Source organism: Bubalus bubalis, chromosome 3, assembly GCF_019923935.1.
Source record: "Bubalus bubalis isolate 160015118507 breed Murrah chromosome 3, NDDB_SH_1, whole genome shotgun sequence".
Classification (NCBI taxonomy): Eukaryota; Metazoa; Chordata; class Mammalia; order Artiodactyla; family Bovidae; genus Bubalus; species Bubalus bubalis.
Window position 1 is genome coordinate 155466055 of NC_059159.1, and position 20062 is coordinate 155486116.

The 20062-nt window shown below is 40.2% G+C and overlaps 1 long non-coding RNA gene across 2 annotated transcripts in view; it reads right to left on the reverse strand.

The window, feature by feature from the left end:
* Nucleotides 1-201: 201 nt before the first annotated feature.
* LOC123332439 overlaps nucleotides 202-20062 on the reverse strand; it is a 79996-nt gene continuing 60135 nt past the window's right edge. For both annotated transcript variants that reach the window (XR_006549231.2, XR_006549230.2), the window contains 2 exons: nucleotides 6407-6549; nucleotides 202-1596 (listed from right to left, as the gene is read on the reverse strand). This is a non-coding gene — a long non-coding RNA (uncharacterized LOC123332439). The remainder of the gene's footprint in view (nucleotides 1597-6406; nucleotides 6550-20062) is intronic.

Consider the following 20062-nt stretch of genomic DNA (forward strand, 5'->3'; position numbering starts at 1 on the left):
AAAACCAACCATATTTGAGTTAAATTAGAATTCAGGAAAAAAAAAATGAACCTCTTGATTAAGAGTAAGAAAACTTTCTCTGTACTTGACCACATAGTAAATATTTTAGGCTATGGGAACATCGTCTCTGTCACTAGTTACCTCTGCCATTGGAGCATGAAAGCAGCCAAAGATGATACGTAAATGAAAGAGTGTGATTACATGCCAATAAAACTTTATTTACAAAAATAGTTGGTGGGCCAGATTTGGCCCATAGTCCATCATTTTCAGACTGCTTTTCTTCAAGTAGTAAGAACTTTTCTTTTATGGTTACCAGGTGGTACAAATCATGGTAAGTGAAATACAGTGTTATTTTAAGATTCTGCTTCTTAAGAATTGGTCTCACTGATGAAACACAGTTGTTGAAATATAGAATCTTAGTGTCACAAAGGGCTGACTGCCAATATATTATTTTTGGAAAGGCAAAGGAAAAAAGGTATAAAAATTTTAAGGGATGTGGATGCATTGATTTATTCTACAAATTATAGGTAAATCATGAACCATTAGAGTGAGCAATAAAACCCTGCAGAGAACCTTAAATTTATGGGGGGAAAAAAGTTATTTTCTTCTAACGTAGCTACCAGAGTAAATGTCAGATTGAGATCACAGATTATGTCCCCCACTTTTCCTGTCTCTTCATTTCGCCCTATCCTGAGGCATTTATAATAACTCCACAATGAAAAATTATAGTCATTTCATCTTGAAAGATATATTGCATCCACATGTGGGCCAAGTGATTTAATTTTGATTAGTTCTGTCTGAGGCTTGTCAGATGGGTTAGCGATTGGTCATGTATCTCACAGCACTGCTATTAAATCCACTGGGAATTAACATGTTAAATCCATAATTATGCTTTATTGCCTGTATAATCCTAGGTTAATGGCAAAATGAAGTTGATTCATTTTTCACATGTTCACCAATGTGAAGTCATATTTTTCCCTTAACTAGTAATTAACCTTTATGGCTTTATTAACTACTTTATTAAATTTAAATGAAATGTTTATTGGAAAGAGTTCATGGGAAGTGTAAACCACAATGACAGTGTGGCCCTGGTGACGTTCTGTTCCCTGGAACTTCTCTATTAAAAAGGCTCATATTAGAAGGAGTTCATTTTTGTCACAAGGTACTGGTGCTTGTAACTTAATAGGCAGTGTGATAATAAAATAAGCAGTGGATTTGGAGTCACATAGACCTGGGACAAAATTCATATCTAATTCCTTGTTAGCTGTGTGACCTTGGGCAAGTTACCTAACACCTCTGAGTCTGTTTCCTTATACATAACCTGTAAATAGTAATAACCATGCCCAGACTTTTGAGGGTTAAGGAAGTAAATGAAATAGTGGGGAGGATATAGGAGGTAGTCAATTTGCTATTTTTGTTGAAGCAAGAAGATTTTGGTACTGTGTTCACATAGGAGGAAGAAAACATGGGAGGTCAAAGGATGGCATCTGTTCGTAATTTCTTCTCACCTTCCCCAGCCTCATGGACTGGATACAAGCCAGAGAGTTACTGTTTCTATCTCAGATAGCCGCGTCCAGCACAGCAGGTGAGAAAGACCTGAAATGGGGGCGAGCGCATAATGAAAAGACAGACGCATATAATTCGGCAAGCGGTGAGTCTGGGGGCCCTCCTGCTGCCCATGGCAGGAAGACAAAATGGCTCCTTTCAGCTCGCACTTTTGTTGGTAGAAGTCACATGAGATCATTAGGGAATAGCTATACTGGGGAGTTTGATCAGGACACCATAAAGTGGGAATAAAGTTAAGGCTTTGCTGTTGATCAGGAACAGCCTGTTTTGTTTCCATGGGGACGGACACAGGGGGGCAGGCAGTGAAGCAAAGCAGAGAGCATGTCCCGCCCCAGGTATGTCCGTTAGGCATGCTTACTAAGACGATCATGAGGGTGCTGTTTGCCGCACCTTCGGAGTCAAGGGGCAGGTTCTGGTCTCTGCTCCGTCAGGCTGCAACATCAGATATCTGAGTCTATGAAAGAAACAGTATTCCTGTTTCTTTCATAAGGAATCCCCCTTGGGACACAGACAGCTCTGCAGACACATGGCTTGACAAACAGAGAAACTCTTGTGAAAAGCAGGTGGATTGGGTCTCATAACTTGGTGAGCAGAGCACCGGCTGTGTATCAGCTGTCCTCACCTCTCAGCAAGGCACTCTTATACAGACCACAACCCACATGCCTGCATGTGCTGCCCTGAACCCCAGTTTAAACTAAGCAGTTGATTATCTAGTTGGAGACAAATTTCCCAGCCTCTGTTGTAGTTAGTTCCAACTAATGGGATGTATGCAGAAGTGGTGTCTAAAACAACTTCCACTCATCTTCTAAAGCAAAGTCCTGTGTCTGGGAAATGGCAGTGATGGAGATACAGAGATAGAAGCCACATTTTGAGGATGGCAGAGTCAGCCCATCAACTGGGGTTGGTGGTGGGGGACAAAGTCCTGGGCTGCTCACTTCAAAAATATGAATCAACAGAAATAAAATTCTGCCATGCTGAAGCCACCATGTGTTAGCATCTTTTTGTTATATCTAACCTATATGGGGCTTTGAGAACAGAATTAGGAAATTTTTTTTTTTTTTTTAATGAGGAGTCTGATTTCCAGTGACACAAATAATGCTGCTTTGGGTCCCAGGTGGAAAGGGATGATGAAGTGTGGAGAGAAGCATGGGGCAGTGCTTTGGCACGAGTGGCAGTGCCCAGGAAGCCTGCAGCAGAGCAATGATGGAGACTGACGCATGATAAGAGATGGCAGACGCCCAAGAATCCCAGCAACGCAGAGGCTCTGCGCAACTGAATTGGCACACACGAGCTCTTCCGGTGGACCCCTCATTACACTTGAGGGAGAGGCATGTTGCAGGTGGCTTAGCTCTGTGTGAGGAGATGATGGGGAGAACAAATTTTGTGTTGCTATTGTTACTCTGACCCCACCTATACTCAAGGTTCAATAAGAAAAATACCTCTATTTATTTCAAAAGGAGGTAATTTAATAAAGGATGCTTGTTCCAAACATGTTTGAGAAGTTGAGAAAGAAAAAAGGAAGATAGGTAATACAAAGATAAGGAATTACAGGAAGTTCCTAGGACTGTAAGAACCAAACAGAGAAGATGTATTAACAAAACAAGGAGAGTGCTCACTAGTGGGGGTGGTGGAGCCCACCACAGCCATTGTGAGTGCTCCTCAGAGAGCATTCATAGCTTCCTGCTGCCCCAGGGGAGGGAGAGGGAAAGGAGAGAAGAGAGAGTGGAGGGAAAGAAGAGGGCAGGGGATGGAAAGAGAGAGAGAGAAGGAAGGAGGGAGGGGGAGATAAATGGGGCTAAACAGAAACTAAGGTTTAAATGACATACTCCTAAAGTCAATTCTCATGTAATGGTGGAGGAATTACATGAGAGAGGCTGGAGGCAGGGAAACCACTGCATTGGAGGCTATGCTTTCCACTGTCTCTTAGCACAGTGCTGGACAGACAGTGAAACTCCAATTTTTATAAAGTGATCTGGAAAGGGAATACAAACTTTTCTACTTCTTTGGCATCCAATATTAAGTTCTACATCCCTTTTCAGTACACAGGTGTAAGTTCATGGCTCATAAACAATTTTGTAAGCAGTTAATGATATTATTATATACTCGGACATGTACCCCCTTTGCTTCATATTTTATAAATTTTTCATGCATGAAGAAGTTTATTTTATTGCAAATTATGAAACACTGAATTAAACATAAGCTTGAATGCCAAAGGAAGAATAGAAGTGTGTCAAAATTTCAGCCACTCTCACTTAAATAAAATTTGCTGGCCTGCAGAGATGAACACGTAAGGCATATCAGTGAATAACTCTAACAAGTGAGTGAATATATAGTCAAAGAAATATTCAAAGATGTACTAATATTTTGATTGGCACATTGACACCTATTTACTGCATTTTTCACATCATTATATTTATTACTCAAGTCATCATTCTACCTCGGGTTTTGATGCTGGAATATACAAATCCACTCTTATATGGACCCACACTCTCAACCCCTAGCTCATGCAGGCGATGGAAGAGTCCCGTTTATTAGGATTGCAGTGACTGTTGACTATGTGTCAGAGCAGGGCCACTAGATCCTCTGACCCTATTACTGTCTCCTCATTCAAATGATGGAGACTCATTTGTCACATCATTTCAAAGTGATGCCTCTTTATACCTGACTGGTTTTCCTTGGGTCAATATTACTGACAAATGACTATCTCCTTCAATACCAACTGGTGATAACTCTTAATGTACCTTAGCCTGCAAAAGATTAAACTTCCAGTGTACTTGCAAACCAAGAGGAGTCATGCCAAGGGGTAGTTCTAAGTTTCCTGAGTGTCTAGTACTATGCTACAGAGAAATGTATAAAGTATATTAACTGTGTAAAGGAACAGCTTCATTTTTGAATGTCTGGCAGCAGGCTGAATATTTTACATACATTATTTCAGCTAATCCTTGCAATTATGCTGAAAGGTATTTTCATGCCTATTTTAAAAATGAGGAGACAGAGATGTGGAAGTTGGGCTATGTTTTAAACTTAGTTATGTCCAGTCCCAATGACTTTGCCGCTGAGTACCTGGCATAATTTTAAGCAGTATTTCTGCCTTATAAGGTTAGTCATATCGTTTGGAGGATAAAAGGAAGGCCCACATGGCCATCTGCTTGCTAGTATCTTTCTCATCTGCCTCTCTATCCCCACAAACAAATTTTAAGGAACATACGCATCTAAGCAAATGCACAATCAGCAAAGAATCAACTTCTACCAGCACAGATAAGTATGTTATCCATGATGTTTTCCACATTTGTCTATGTGTGTGTGCCCTCCAGACCCTTGCCCTGCAAAATAGTCCCATGACAGCAGGCACCAGGTCAACCCTCCTTGGAAGAGGGATCAGGCAATCAGCTGCAAAGTCACTGGACCACTTCTCTGTCCCAGAGTTGTATCTCCCTTCTCCTTCCTCTATTTGTCTCAAGATTCTCAGCTTTCCTTCCTTTTTTTATTATGCTTCTGTGATCTGCTTTAGCCTTCAGAGTGAGATTCAGTCTCTCAGGTTTCCCTCTTTCCACGCTACTCACAAACATAAACCAACAGATCTTTTTGTGTATGTTTTAGAGATTTTAACCATTATGAAAATACAGAGAATGATAAAAAAACAAACAAGGGGAAGATACAAAAGTTTAAAAAGCTTATTATTGCTCCTGATTGCACAATGTTGGGGAGCACATGCCTGGCCCACTCTGCCTAAACTTAGCTGATGACCATGCATTGCCAACATGAGAAAGTCAGAGGCTTGCACACTATGCTCCCCACCCACCTGATGCCATCTCCTGTGACTCCCACTTGCTTAGCCCATGCTCCAGCCACAGGGCAATGTGGCCCATGCCACTTTAAGCTTACCTTTTGCACATGATGTTGCCACTTCTTCCTTACCCAGCCCATGTGAATGTCACTGTCCTTCAAAAATCAGCTCCTATTTTGCTTCCCCTATGAAACCTTCCCTGATTCTCTGAGGCTTCATGAATGGCTATTTCCACTGTTCTCTGCTTGACATTCTTCATGCCTGACTCTCACAAGCCCTGTCTCACTGCATTACAATCCTGTTTACATGCCCATGTCTGCTACTTGAATGAGATGTCCTTAGTGGCAGGGACAATGCTTTGTTTACCCATCAGTCCCTTTGGCACCTCCTCAAGTACCTGGATCTTAGAAAGTAACCCTCATATATGTTGAATACACAAATGCATAAATGCACAGATAAATGAATCAATATGCCTGAGATGAGGGCAAGTGATTATCATAACCATGTGTCACACATCCCAAGACTAGGAAGGTGAATGACAGTTATAAAAACTCCCATATTATAATAGCCCTATGTACAACATATTGCTACAGGAGCCTGGCATTTTAGGCCAGTTTTTTCTACCTAAGGATGTGGAAGAATTGCTCTTCTCCATCAAGGAGAGGCCGTGTGTCAGTCTGATGTGTGCTCTGTAGCAGAGCAGTACCCTCTACGAAGTGATTGCCTGTCAGTTTGCAACACATTATGGCAGATGTCACAGCAAGCCTGCTCTATTTGACACTGAGAAGAGTTAATGAAGGAGTCAGGGGGACTCTCAGATGATTCAGACTGCATGGCTGGGAGTTGAAGAAGCCTCTCTTGTGAGCATATGAAAAGCAGACCACTTCCAGCCTTAGAGGAAGCCAAAATTATCAGACAAGTATGCTGCCCCATCTAATGTAGCCCCATCAAGTGTAGTGTAGATGTAGTGGGGCCTGTCCTCTTTCTCCCCGTATTCTGAAGCAAGCATTCATTCAGTATCAGGTCCATCAAAAAACAGATGACTCTCCTTACCTGTTTTTTGGAGACTGTGAGGATGGGATGGGATGAGATGGGATGGGAAGAAAAGATGGAGACGCCAGTCATTTGAAGTCAGTTCTGTCTGAGAGAATTCTATTTCCTTCTACTTCCCTCTCTTTGAATATGATATCTCATATCTGCAAAAAAGAGTTGTCCCATTGATTGGAGTTGAACATTAATATCTGGCATTGTGGCCAACTGAGAAATGGCCTTGTTCTTAAAGAGATTATAGTCAGTGGAGAAATACACAAATTAATCAGTGACTATATTCTCATAAGTGTGATTTATGAAAAGACTAAGAACAGGGTTTTATGAACTTTAAGAACACGCTGATGGACTCCTAAGTTATATTCTGTGGTTAAGGTAAAGCATCCTGGGGTAGGCAAGACTTTCACTGAGTGATAAATATCGTCAATGGTTAAATAGGTTGAAAAGAATAAAAGAGGCTTTTGGACCAAGTGAAAAATATATGTGAAGACACAGGCAATATAATAACCGCTTTGGGAGTTGTTAATTCCCATGACTGGCACCCAAGTTGAGAAGTAGAGAGTGGGAAAAGACGATGCAGGAGAGTTAGGCTGGACACATCATATAAAATAAGTGAATGACATAATTAATTTCAAAAAATAAAAAAATATATAATAGCATTTATAATGTGATCGCTTTTATTTTGTAAAGATATCAATCAAAATTTTAACACTATCACTGGAGTATGGGAACATGTGTTATTTGTATCATTGCTTCTCTGAATGTCTTATATTGCTTGAGTCTTTTTAAATGATTAAGTGCTAATTTTATAATTTAAACTATTTTGCTTATGCTACAAAAACAAAAGGTACATTAATCAAAAAGATTCTGGAAAATAAGAATAAGTTCCAGTTCACAGGAACACCACCTCTATTTATGTCTCCACTTAAAGCATTTAACTTTGTTCTATTATGAGCAGAGAATCACCCCATCTTGACATCAAGTCAGAAAGGAACTAAAACAGCTGAGATATAGGTGTTATGCTAGTACATATAAGAGGTAGATACCCAGCTTGAAATTATGGAAACTTTCCTCGATAGAGCAATGTCTTAGAGGAAACACAGGAGTCTGGCAAATGCCCATTTGGTGTCTAGGAGCTTGGAAAAGATTGATAATAGAAAGGCACTGATTTATGACAAAGCATGCCATATGGAGAAAACAAAAGTAGTCCAGAATGCTTCTAGCCTTGTTCATAAAAAGAAGGAGATCAGTGATGGACCAACTGACCCCAACAACAGCATGCTGAACCAGAATCTACATTTTAACAAGATTTTCTGATCTTCAGGCAAATCAAGTTTGGTAAGTATGGACTTAACTCAGTAAATTCTAGTTTTCCTAACTAAACAAATAAGATGCAATACCAACCAACCAGACTTTTGTTAAGACCAATTAATAAAGTAAAAGTGATACGAATTTGTGTTATCCCTTGATCCTACTGGTCAATGCAACAGAAGTGAAAGAAATCAAAAAGGGAAAAACAAATCAAATACAAATACTTTTTGCACCATTTCCTTCTTAAATCTTGAATGTTTACAAGGTGAAACTGTATTAAGAAATAGATCTTACACCATTTCTGCTTTTGGGTGAAATCTATCAATACTCCCCAAGTAACCAGAATCAATTCTGTCAGCTTCTGCGAGAAGATATGTGGGCCATTTGAGATACCCCAGGGTGAAATCTTTTGTATGTACAACTAAACCTATAAAAACAGGTGAAATGACAATTACTCATTAGATATATAAGATTGTTCCTTGCTGCCTTATAATTGATATTTCTGAACAAATACCAACACATTCATACACTCTTATGCACATGCTTGCCCACCTTCTGGGCTAGAATTCATTCATCCATATCACAAATCTTATTTCTGAGCTGCTACTCTGTGCTTAGCATCATGCTCTGCTAGCAGTATGCAGTGTGACCACTTGTGGTCCTCAACATTGTGGAGCCTACAGTCTTATTTTTCCCCAGAAGGTGGCTCTACTCCTGCTCCCAGCATCCTTGTCATCCAATTTGAGATCATCATTTAGTACTGCCCCTGACTTTTGTTCCCATGCCTTTACGCTGCTAAGACCTATAAGGGAACCTCACTAGTCAATATAATTTTGCTCCCCACAGGTTAAATCTTACAATCCAACATTTTGAAGACCAATCCAGTATTCATTCATCTTCCATTTGTTGTTGAACACACTATTTGTTAATAAGAACTGCTCTAGAAGCATGATTCAGACAGAAATAATGAATTTGACAATTTTTAGTTACCTACAACCCTGCTATTATGACTTTGTTAAAAGCAAGTTTTCTTTCTTTTTTTTTTCAATTTGTTTCAATTGTTTATTAACCAGATTACAATAATAATCCTGGTAGACACCTGAAAGGAAGGAAAAAAACCCCATTAAACATAATAATTAAAAATTAACATATACCAGGAGTTATCAATACCAATTGTTTCCTACTTAAAAGTGGAAACAGAAAAAAGAAACAGGTCTTTTCTTCTCTCCATAATGTCCTCAAAAGGGAAAACCAAATCAACTGTGATCATATCACATGGTTGATTTCCCCCCACTAAATGCCAACTCAATGAAATCCTTATCAGCATTTAGATCAATTTACTCTGCTGCTACTGCTAAGTGGCTTCAGTCGTGTCCGACTCTGTGCGACCCCATAGATGGCAGCCCACCAGGCGCCCCTGTCCCTGGGATTCTCCAAGCAAGAATACTGGAGTGGGTTGCCATTTCCTTCTCCATAAAAACAAGTTTTCTGAAGAGTGCTGCACTTACGGTTACCGTAATTACAACAGTATAAATACAGGTTTACTCAGTCATTTTATAAGAACTTCTCATTTGAAGCATTTGCAGCTTTCCTGGAATTCTATTTTATTTATATCAGAATCTCCAAGTCCTTGATATTTTTCCTTTTCTACCTTGATTTCCTCATAAGATGGTATCCCACTGAGGTGCATCTGAATATTCACCTGTCCTTTGAACTCAAAGTTTTTCCCAGATTTAAATAATTGGTGCTTTATATCTCTGTGGAATAGAGGACTAAAAGTTCTTTATGTCCTTGTTCTCAGTAATTACTTTAATATTCTGAGGAGAGATCAACTAGACCAAGTTCAAATATCAATTGTTTATTTTATTCTTAACATTGTTTTGTGAAAAAACCTTCTACTAGGAGAGAATTTCAATTCAGCTGGTCATTTGGAAGCTAAAAACAGAACCCTGAAAGATGAAGAGTAATGTGATCATCACAGATTCAAAGAGGAGACAAAAAGGAAAGAAAGATAGTTGGAAAATATTGACAAAAGTGCATTGGAAAAAAAGAGAAAGTAGCTTCTGGTTATTTCTCAGCAAGTCCAAAGGACAGATAAAATATTCATGTGAAATAGAAAGCATAAGAAAGCCTCTGAATATTAGAACTGGATTCTCTTAAAATACCACAATATGTTAAGTAGTTTAACATAACTACTTTCAACAAAACATAAATAACATAACATTTAATTTTATCTTCCAAACATAATATCATATGATTAGGAGAAAGATTAAGGGAATATCCCACAATATTACATATGTAATTAACTTGGGGAGATGGGGTTACTAGGTATATTTACTTTGCTCTTTATAATTTTCTGTATTGTCTGCAATATGTTTGTTCTGTTCTAATAAAAAAAAAAATACTCATTTTAAAATGAATGCTCCCTTCTCTCTCTGTCTTCAGAAATCACTCTCCAGTTTTGAGTAGGTCTAAATTCACCACAACAAGAAAATTTTATAGTTTCAAGTGAGGTTGTAACTGAGATCATGCCTTCCATTCAAAATTTTCTCCTAAAAAAGGAGATGTTTGAGTTAGACAATGTATCCGTAAGCTATTCTCAAGGGCTGGGCACCTTGGAGTCCCCTCTCCTTTTTAATAGCAAGATAAAACAGTCACTATTTCACAACACATTCTTAGCAGAGTTTACTGGCTTTGTATCCACCAAAAGCACTCCTAGTGAACAGAAAAAAATGTACACAATAAAAGTGATAGCAATGATGCAGGTAAGTAAATCCATCCCCCACTCCATCACTACCACTATGGGTGTGAGGATGATTCTGCAGCCAATAGAAAAGCAAAAGTATAGCTAAAAATGGGACTTCCCTGGTAGCTCAGACAGAGTCTGCCTGCATTGCAGGAGACCAGGTTTCAATCCCTGGGTCTGGAAGCCCTGGAGGAAGAAATGGAAACCCACTCTGGTATTCTTGGCTAGAGAATTCCATGGATAGACCATGGGGTAGCAAAGAGTTGGACACAATTGAGCGACTAACACACAGAGCTAAGAACAAAACTTAAGAGCAAGGGTCTCAGCAAATATAGTCCAGATGTGGTAGAATCTGACCTTGGAATCTCTTCCTGTTAAGACATGCATACTCAAACATCTAGAGGTAGGCACACTCACCTGGATTAGTTCCTGCTGAATTCCACTTGAAGGATCCTATTGATTTTTTAGCACATGATCAAGAGAACCCCCTCTTGATCACTTTCTCTGACTGTGCAGTCAGTTACCCTCTGTTATGTACTTCTGTGCCTTTCCATGCTTCTGCTACTTATTTTACATACAGAGTAATCATTTCTCTTTTTTCTAGTTATTTGGCAGTTGTATTCCTTCTATAATGGTTTTATATGTATATGTGCTGTGCTTAGTTACTCAGTCATGTCCCTCTTTGCAACCCCATGGGCTGTAGCCTACCAGGCTCCTTTGTCCATGGGAATTCTCCAAGCAAGAATACTAGAGTGAGTTGCCGTGCCCTCCTCCAGGAGATCTTCCCAACCCAGGGGTTGAACCTAGGTCTCCCACATTGCAGGCAGATTCTTTACCATCTGAACCACCAGGGAAGTACAAGAATACTGGAGCGTATTCTTGGGCTACCCAGCCTATCCCCTCTCCAGGGGAACTTCCTGACCCAGGAATCAAACCAGGGTCTACTTCATTGCAGGTGGATTCTTTACCAGCTGAGCTACTTGGGAAGCCCCTTTATATGTATATAATTATACATATTTGTACACATTACACATAATTCTAGTAATATAATTGTTATATATAACAATAATATTATAGTATTTTTAGCTGTGTTCCCTACTAGATCATGAACTCCATGAAGGCAAGGACTTTATCTCCAGCATTTACCACAGGGGCTGGAATTGATACTTCTCTTTATATTTTTGAATGAATGGATAACTGGTTAAAATGAAAGAAGGCAAAAAAAGTGTAACTGGCTATCAGGGTGGATACTGTGACATAATACAATTGATTTCTGTGCCTTGTGTGTGCCTTGTAAGCCTTATCTGAGATTTTTATACTGCAACTATAGTGAAAAAGAACTTCTGACTGAAAGTTTACATGTGGCCTTAAATTCGAGGTATTTCCCAGATGAGTCTCCAGGTCACAGTTTCTTTATTTATAAAGTCAGTAGGAAAGACTAGAAATTCTCTCAATTCCTTCTTCTCTTTTAGTGTTGAGGACATTTTCACCACACATTATCATCAAATTTAGCAATTTTGTTGATAGTTCCCTGCATTTCAATCCAGTTCTATTTAGTTTCCTACTATGTGCTAGAATCTTGCTGAGCTACAAAGCTTCTGACATCTGATTTAAAAACAGTTTAATATTCACACAGTATTAGTTGCTCAGTCATGTTCGACTCTTTGTGACCCCATGGAGTGTAAACCACTAGGCTCCTCTATCCATGGAATTTTCCAGGCAGGAATACTGGAGTGGGTTGCCATTCCCTTCTCTAGGGGATCTTCCCAACCCAGGGACCAAACCAGGGTCTCCTGCACTGCAGGAAGATTATTTACCCTCTGAGCCATCAAGGAAGCCCAATATATACATAAGATAGTTCATATTCTAATAGTGAGCTTATAAGATAAAATTTTTAATATTTTATCCTTATTTTTAAATTTAACATGGAAAAGTTAGAAAAGAGTAATCATTTCTTTATGCCACCACCTCCCTATTTTGCTGCAAGCTCCCTCCACACAGGAAAAACACATTTCCTGTATCTCTAGCCTCAGGGACCAGCACTAGGACAGCCATCTGATGATGATCAGGACACATTCATTTCATTGAGCTGAAAACCCTGAGTACCACTTCTGGCTCCCAGTCTTCCAGGCCACTGCCTATTTAACAAGCTGTTGTATTTAACGGATAGATTTCAAACCTCCAAATCTGGTTCTGGAGTCTTTATTTTAACCACTGGACTAGCCTGCCTCAAGATGTCCCCTTTTTAGGAAAGATAAGTAAAAGACTAAAACATAATCTTAAAACCATATAGCCAAGACTCTTCAGAACATGTTGTCTCGATGTCTATTTCAAGGGACATATCCATTTCATGCTGATGTTGATGTCATTGGATTACTAATATTGATGTTTCCCTTCCCAACCTTAACTATGTCTCACCTTCCTACAGACCCCTCCCAGGTCTTTCTGTGACCTGACTTGCAATCTCACAACATTGATATTTTAGCATACAATATAACTGTGATAGTCCAGTCATTGTAACCTTCATACCCTATGTTCTAAGAACACAGCAGTAAAGGGCTGATTCTTCAGGATTTTCCTCACGTTGGTGACCCACTCAGGACTGTCCCACACGGTCCACTCTCACTCACGCTGTAGCCATGCCAACTCAGAAGAATTTTGACTTCAAGCTTAAGGTAGCACATGCATTTACTTTCTTTCCAAAATTCTATTAAAATGTTAGTAAGTAAAGAATAAACTATATACAGCCACAGCCTGGTATTACTGATGACAGATACTGATGACAGATGCAGATATTTTTTTATAATTTGTTAAGCAGCGTGGATTGCTTGATAAATCAGAACACAGAGAGAAAGTATTCCACAACACAAATCAAGAAAACCTGTAGTTGAAGTGGAAATTGTGGACACAGAACTCAAGTGAGCCGTGATTCAGATGTCCAAACAATTAGGGAAGTGCTGTCCCAATAGCCAGGTAAACTGTCTTACTCCTCTATCTCTTACACACACACACACACACACACACACACACACACACACATTGGGAATCAGGCTGAAGTCATGATCTTCTGTTTTTAGCAAACAAAGGCAGAAACTAGAATCTCTAATAAAGGTGTTCCTGACCCAGAGCTGAACCTTCTGTGAAGTGTTCCCCCTATGTTCTCCCTTTGCCACAGATTAGGACAGGCTGGCAAACTCTGTCCATGGACAAAGAGCAGACACACCTGGGAACATTTGCCCCTTCTGTCCTTGCTGTTTGATACATTCTTTACCTAATATTCACATGACTTTGTTCTTTGTTCTTTAGTCCTTTGTTCTGACTGTGGTCTTACTGTAAAGGTTTCTACGACCAATCTGCATAAAATAGCTACAGGCTTTTCTCCATTCGTGGCATCCTCTATCCCCTTACTCTTGTTTATTTTCACTGCCTGACATGTTATTTTTATGTGTTTACCTGTTGTCTCCCCCTACTAAAATATAAATTTCATGAGTTCACGGACTTGATTTTGTTCCCTGCTGATTTCCCAGTGTTTATGACTATATCTGGCATTAGGAGGTGTTCAACAAATATTTAATGAATGTTTAAAGGAACTAATTCAGGAATATGACAAGAAAACTCAAGATGCTAGTTAGCTTTTCAGCAGGTAAAGAAAGCAAGAGGCCTAAATTAGTGGGGGTAGTCACAAGGTCCTGAGAATACTGTCTCCATGAAAAGTGTATTCCATTAAACATGTAACATAAAAAAGCAGTTGGAAGCTTTTGAAGGCATATAGTTCTTCTGCACACCAGGTAAAACAAAACATTTAGCATCTCCTGAAATAACTAGAGAAATACATGCAAGAACATCACAGTGCAAATAAAATGTATAACAATTTTGAGCAATAAAGAGAAATGAAAGAAACTCTATTTGATTTTCACGCTTAGCTAATTCAGTCTCCAGTGGCACTATTTAATGTCTTCCAATTGTTTACCCTCTTACTTTCTCCTGACTATGAGACCCAGACCCCCAGGGCAAGAAGGACTTTCTGTACAGAAGCTGAGTAGATTGTTTCATTCCCAGCCCAAACTAGAGAGTCCCTAGTGGAGAAATGGAAAAATCTTTGTCTTAGTCTATGGCTTCTTTGGGTGTTAGTTCTAGAAGGTCTTGTAGGTCTTCATAGAACCATTCAACTTCAACTTCTTCAGCATTACTGGTTGGGGCATAGACTTGGATCAACATTCAGAAAACTAAGATCATGGCATCCGGTCCCATCAGTTCATGGCAAATAGATGGGAAACAGTGGCGGATTTTATCTTTCTGGGCTCCAAAATCACTGCAGATGGTGATTGCAGGCATGAAATTCAAAGACGCTTACTCCTTGGAAGGAAATTTAAAACCAACTTACACAGCATATTGAAAAGCCGAGACATTACTTTGTCAACAAAGGTCCATCTAGTCAAGGCTATGGTTTTTCCAGTAGTCATGTATGGATGTGAAAGCTGGACTATAAAGAAAGTGAAGCACTGAAGAATTGATGCTTTTGAACTATGCTGTTGGAGAAGACTCTTGAGAGTCCCTTGGACTGCAAGGAAATCCCAACCAGTCCATCCTAAAGGAAATGAGTCCTGAATATTCATTGGAAGGACTGATGCTGAAGCTGAAACTCCAATACTTTGGCCAACTGATGCGAAGAGCTGACTCATTTGAAAAGATCCTGATGCTGGGAAAGATTGAGGGCAGGAGGAGAAGGGGATGACAGAGGATGAGATGGTTGGATGGCATCACCAAGTCAATGAACATGGGTTTGGGTAGACTCCAGGTGTTGGTGATGGACAGGGAGGCCTGGCATGCTGTGGTTCAGGGGGTCTCAAAGAGTCAGACACGAATTAGTGACTGGACTGAACTGAACTGTGATTGAATGGTTTGCTTGGAAACAAAGAGAGATCATTCTGTCATTTTTGAGATTGCATCCAAGTACTGCATTTTGGACTCTTTTGTTGACTATCATGGCTACTCCATTTCTTCTAAGGGATTCTTGCCCACAGTAGTAGATATAATGGTCATCTGAGTTAAATTCACCCATTCTAGTCCATTTTAGTTCTCTGATTCCTAAAATGTCAATGTTCACTCTTGCCATCTCCTGTTTGACCACTTCCAATTTTCCTGGATTCATGGACCTAACATTCCAGGTTGCTATGCAATATTGCTCTTTACAGCATCAGACTTTATTTCCATCACCAGTCACATCCACAACTGGGTATTGTTTCTGCTTTGGCTCTGTCTCTTCATTCTTTCTGGGTTAGTTCTACACTGATTTCCAGTAGCATATTGGGCACCTACTGACCTGGGGAGTTCATCTTTCAGTGTCCTATCTTTTTGCCTTTTCATACTGTTCATGGTGTTCTCAAGGCAAGAATACTGAAGTGGTTTGCCATGCCCTTCTCCAGTGGACCACGTTTTGTCAGAACTCACCACCATAACCCATCTGCCTTAGGTGGCCCTATACGGCATGGCTCATAGTTTCATTGAGTTGGACAAGGCTGTGGTCCATGTGATAAGTTTGATTAGTTTTCTGTGATTGTGGTTTTCATTCTGTCTACCCTCTAATGGTGGCTCAGACAGAAAAGTGTCTTTCTACAATGTGAGAGACCTGGGTTCGATTCCTGGGTTGGAAGATTCCCTAGAGAAGGAAATGGCAACCCACTCCAGTACTCTTGCTTTGAAAATCCCATGGACAGAAGAGCTTGGGACAGGCTACTATCTATGGGGTCACAAAGAGTCCGGCAGGACTGAGCGACTTCACTTTCACTTCACCCTCTGATGGAGGATAATAGGCTTATGGAAACTTCCTGATAGGAGAGACTGAGGGGAAACTGGGTCTTGTTCTGAAGGGTGGGGTCATGCTCAGTAAATCTTTAATCCAATTTTCTGGCAAAGGGCGGGGCTGTGAAAGTGAAAGTGAAGTCGCTCAGTCCTGTCCGACTCTTTGTGACCCCATGGACTGTAACCCACCAGGCTCCTCTGTCCATTGGATTCTCTAGGCAAGAATACTGGAGTGGGTTGCCATTTCCTTCTCCTGGGGATCTTCCCAACCCAGGAATCGAACCCAGGTCTCCTGCATTGCAGGTAGATGTTTTAACCTCTGAGCCACCAGGGAAGCCATGGGATTTTCAAGGCAAGAGTACTGGAGTGGGTTGCCATTTCCTTCTCCAGGGGCTGTGCTCCCTTCCTTTTATTTGACTTGAGGCCAAACTATGGTGGAGGTAATGAAGATAATGTTAACCTCCTTCAAAAGGTACCATGCAAAATGTCCCACTGCTATCCTCAGTGGCCCCAGTCCTGCAGCAGGGCACTGTTGACCCATGCCTCTGCCAGAGACTCCTGGACACTCACAGGAAAGTCTGGGTCATTTCTTATGGGGTCAATGCTCTTTTGCCTGGGTTCTGGTGCACACAAGCTTCTGTTTGTGCCCTGCAGGAGTCTGTTTCCCAGTCCTGTATAAGTTCTGGCAGCTCTATGGTGGGGTTAATGGTAACCTCTTCTAAGAGGGCTTATGCCATACCCAGGTCTACTGCCCCCAGAACCCCAGTCCCTGTGGCAGTCCACTGCTGACCTGTACCTCCTCAGGAGATATACCAACACAGTTTTGTCTCAGTCTCTGTGGGGTCTCTGGGTCCTGGTGTGCACAAAATATCCTTTTCATTATAGAGGACTGGAAAGCAAAAGTAGGAAGTAAAGGAATACCTAGGTCATGTCGATGTATGGCAAAAACCACTACAATATTGTAAAGTAATTAGCCTCCAATTAAAATAAATAATTTCTTTAAAAATTTAAAAAAGAAATACCTAGTAACAGGCAAATTTGGCCTTGGAGTGCAGAATGAAGCAGGACAAAAGCTAATAGAGTTTTGCCAAGAGAACACACTGGTCATATCAAACACCTACTTCCAACAACACAAGAGAAGACTCTACACATGGACATTACCAGACAGTCAATACTGAAATCAGACTGATTACATTTTTTGCAGCCAAAGATGGAGAAGCTCTATACAATCAGCAAAAACAAGACCAGAGCTGACTGTGGCTCAGATCATGAACACCTTATTGCCAAATTCAGACTTAAAATGAAGTAGAGAAAACCACCAGATCTTTCAGGTATGACCAAAATCAAGTACCTATGATTATACAATGGAAGTGAGAAATACAATCAAGGGATTAAATCTGATAGAGTTCCTGAAGAACTATGGACAGAGGTTAATGACACTGTACAGGAGGCAGGGACCAAGACCATCCCCAAGAAAAAGAAATGCAAAAAGGCAAAATGGTTGTCTGGGGAGGCCTTACAAATAGCTGTGAAAAGAAGAGAAGTGAATGGCAAAGGAGAAAATGAAAGATATACCCATTTGAATGCAGAGTTCCAAAGAATAGCAAGGAGAGATTAAAAAAAAAAAAAAAAGAAAAGAATTCCTCAATGATCAATGCAAAGAAATAGAGGGAAATAATAGAATGGGGAAGACTAGAGATCTCCTCAAGAAAATTAGAGATACCAAGGGAACATTTCATGCAAAGATGGGCTCAATAAAGGACAGAGATAGTATGGACCTAACAGAAGCAGAAGATATTAAGAGGGGGCAAGAATACACAGAAGAACTGTACAAAACTTCACAACCAAGATAATCACGATGGTGTGATCACTTACCTAGAGCCAGACATCCTGGAATGTGAAGTCAAGTGGGCTTTAGGAAGAATCACTATGAACAAAGCTAGTAGAGGTGATGGAATTCCAGTTGAGCTATTTCAAATCCTAAAAGATGATGTTGTGAAAGTGCTGCACTCAATATGCCAGCAAATTTGGAAAACTCAGCAGTGGCTACAGGACTGGAAAAGTTGTTTTCATTCCAGTTCCAAAGAAAGACAATGACAAAGAATGCTCAAACTACTGCACAATTGCACTCATCTCATCATAGCTAGCAAAGTAATGCTCAAAATTCTCCAAGCCAGACTTTGAGAGTACGTGATCCATGAACTTCCAGATGTTCAGGCTGGATTTAGAAAAGGCAGAGGAAACAGAGATCAAATTTCCAATAACCGTTGGATCACCGAAAAAGCAAGAGGGTTCCAGATAAACATCTACATTTTCATTATTGACTATGCCAAAGCCTTTGACTGTGTGGATCACAACAAACTGTGGAAAATTTTGAAAGAGATGGGAATACCAGACCACCTGACCTACCTCCTGAGAAATCTGTATGCAGGTCAAGCAATACAGTTAGAACTGTACATGGAACAACAGACTGATTCCAAATCTGGAAAGGAGTACATCAAGGCTGTATATTGTCACCCTGCTTATTTAACTTATATGCTGAGTACATCATGAGAAATGCTGGACTGGATGAAGCACGAGCTGGAATCAAGATTGCCGGGAGAAATATCAATAACCTCAGATATGCAGATGACACCACCCTTACAGCAGAAAGTGAAGAAAAACTGAAGTCTCTTGATGAAAGTGAAAGAGGAGAGTGAAAAAGTTGGCTTAAAACTCAACATCCAGAAAACTAAAATCATGGCATATGGTCTCATCACTTCATGGCAAACAGACAGGGAAACAGTGGCAACAGTAACAAGCTTTATTTTTTTGAGCTCCAAAATCACCGCAGATGGTGACTGGAGCCATGAAATTAAAATATACTTGCTCCTTGGAAGAGAATTTATGACCAACCAAGACAGCATATTGAAAAGCATAGACATCACTTTGCCAACAAGGGTCCATCTAGTCAAAGCTATGATTTTTCCAGTAGTCATGTATGGATGTGATAGTTGGACTATAAATAAAGCTGAGAGCTGAAGAATTGATGCTTTTGAGCTATGGTATTGGAGAAGACTCTTGAGAGTCCCTTGGACAGCAAAGAGATCCAACCAGTCCATTCTAGAGGAAATCAGTCCTGAATATTCATTGGAAGGACTGATGCTGAAGCTCCAATACTTTGGCTACCTGATGTGAAGAAATGACATATTTGAAAAGACACTGATGCTGGGAATGTTGAAGGCTGGAGGAGAAGGGGACGACAGGGGCTAAGATGGTTGGATGGCATCACCAACTCAATGGACATGAGTTTGTGATGGATGGGAGTTAGTGATGGACAGGGAGGTCTTGTGTGCTGCAGTCGCTTATGTTGCAAAGAGTCGGACACAACCCAGTGACTGGACTGAACTGAACTGATGGCTTCTTTAAGAACTGTACTGCCAGTACATAGTCATCAGCCTCATGTGGCTTTTAGCTTTAAATTGAATTAAAATTAATAGAGCTAAGTATTCCTTTTCTAGTTGTTCTGGTCACATTGCAAGTGCTCAACAGCACATATAACTAATGACTACGTCTGAAGAATAACTGAATGAAACTAAGCAGGGAAGAAATAAAAATTTTTAATCATCACAGAAACTTCTACTGTTCCAACAAATGATGAAGACCAGCAGGGGAAATGAGTCAAAAAAGAGGCAATTTTGCATCTCAGTATTTACATGTACTTAGAGAAGCCACAGATCTGCAGTGGCCAATAACTTCTCAGGTAGGAAGGCATGGTTTTACATGTTTGTAAAAAACCAAAACCTCTCTCCCCTTTGTTTCAC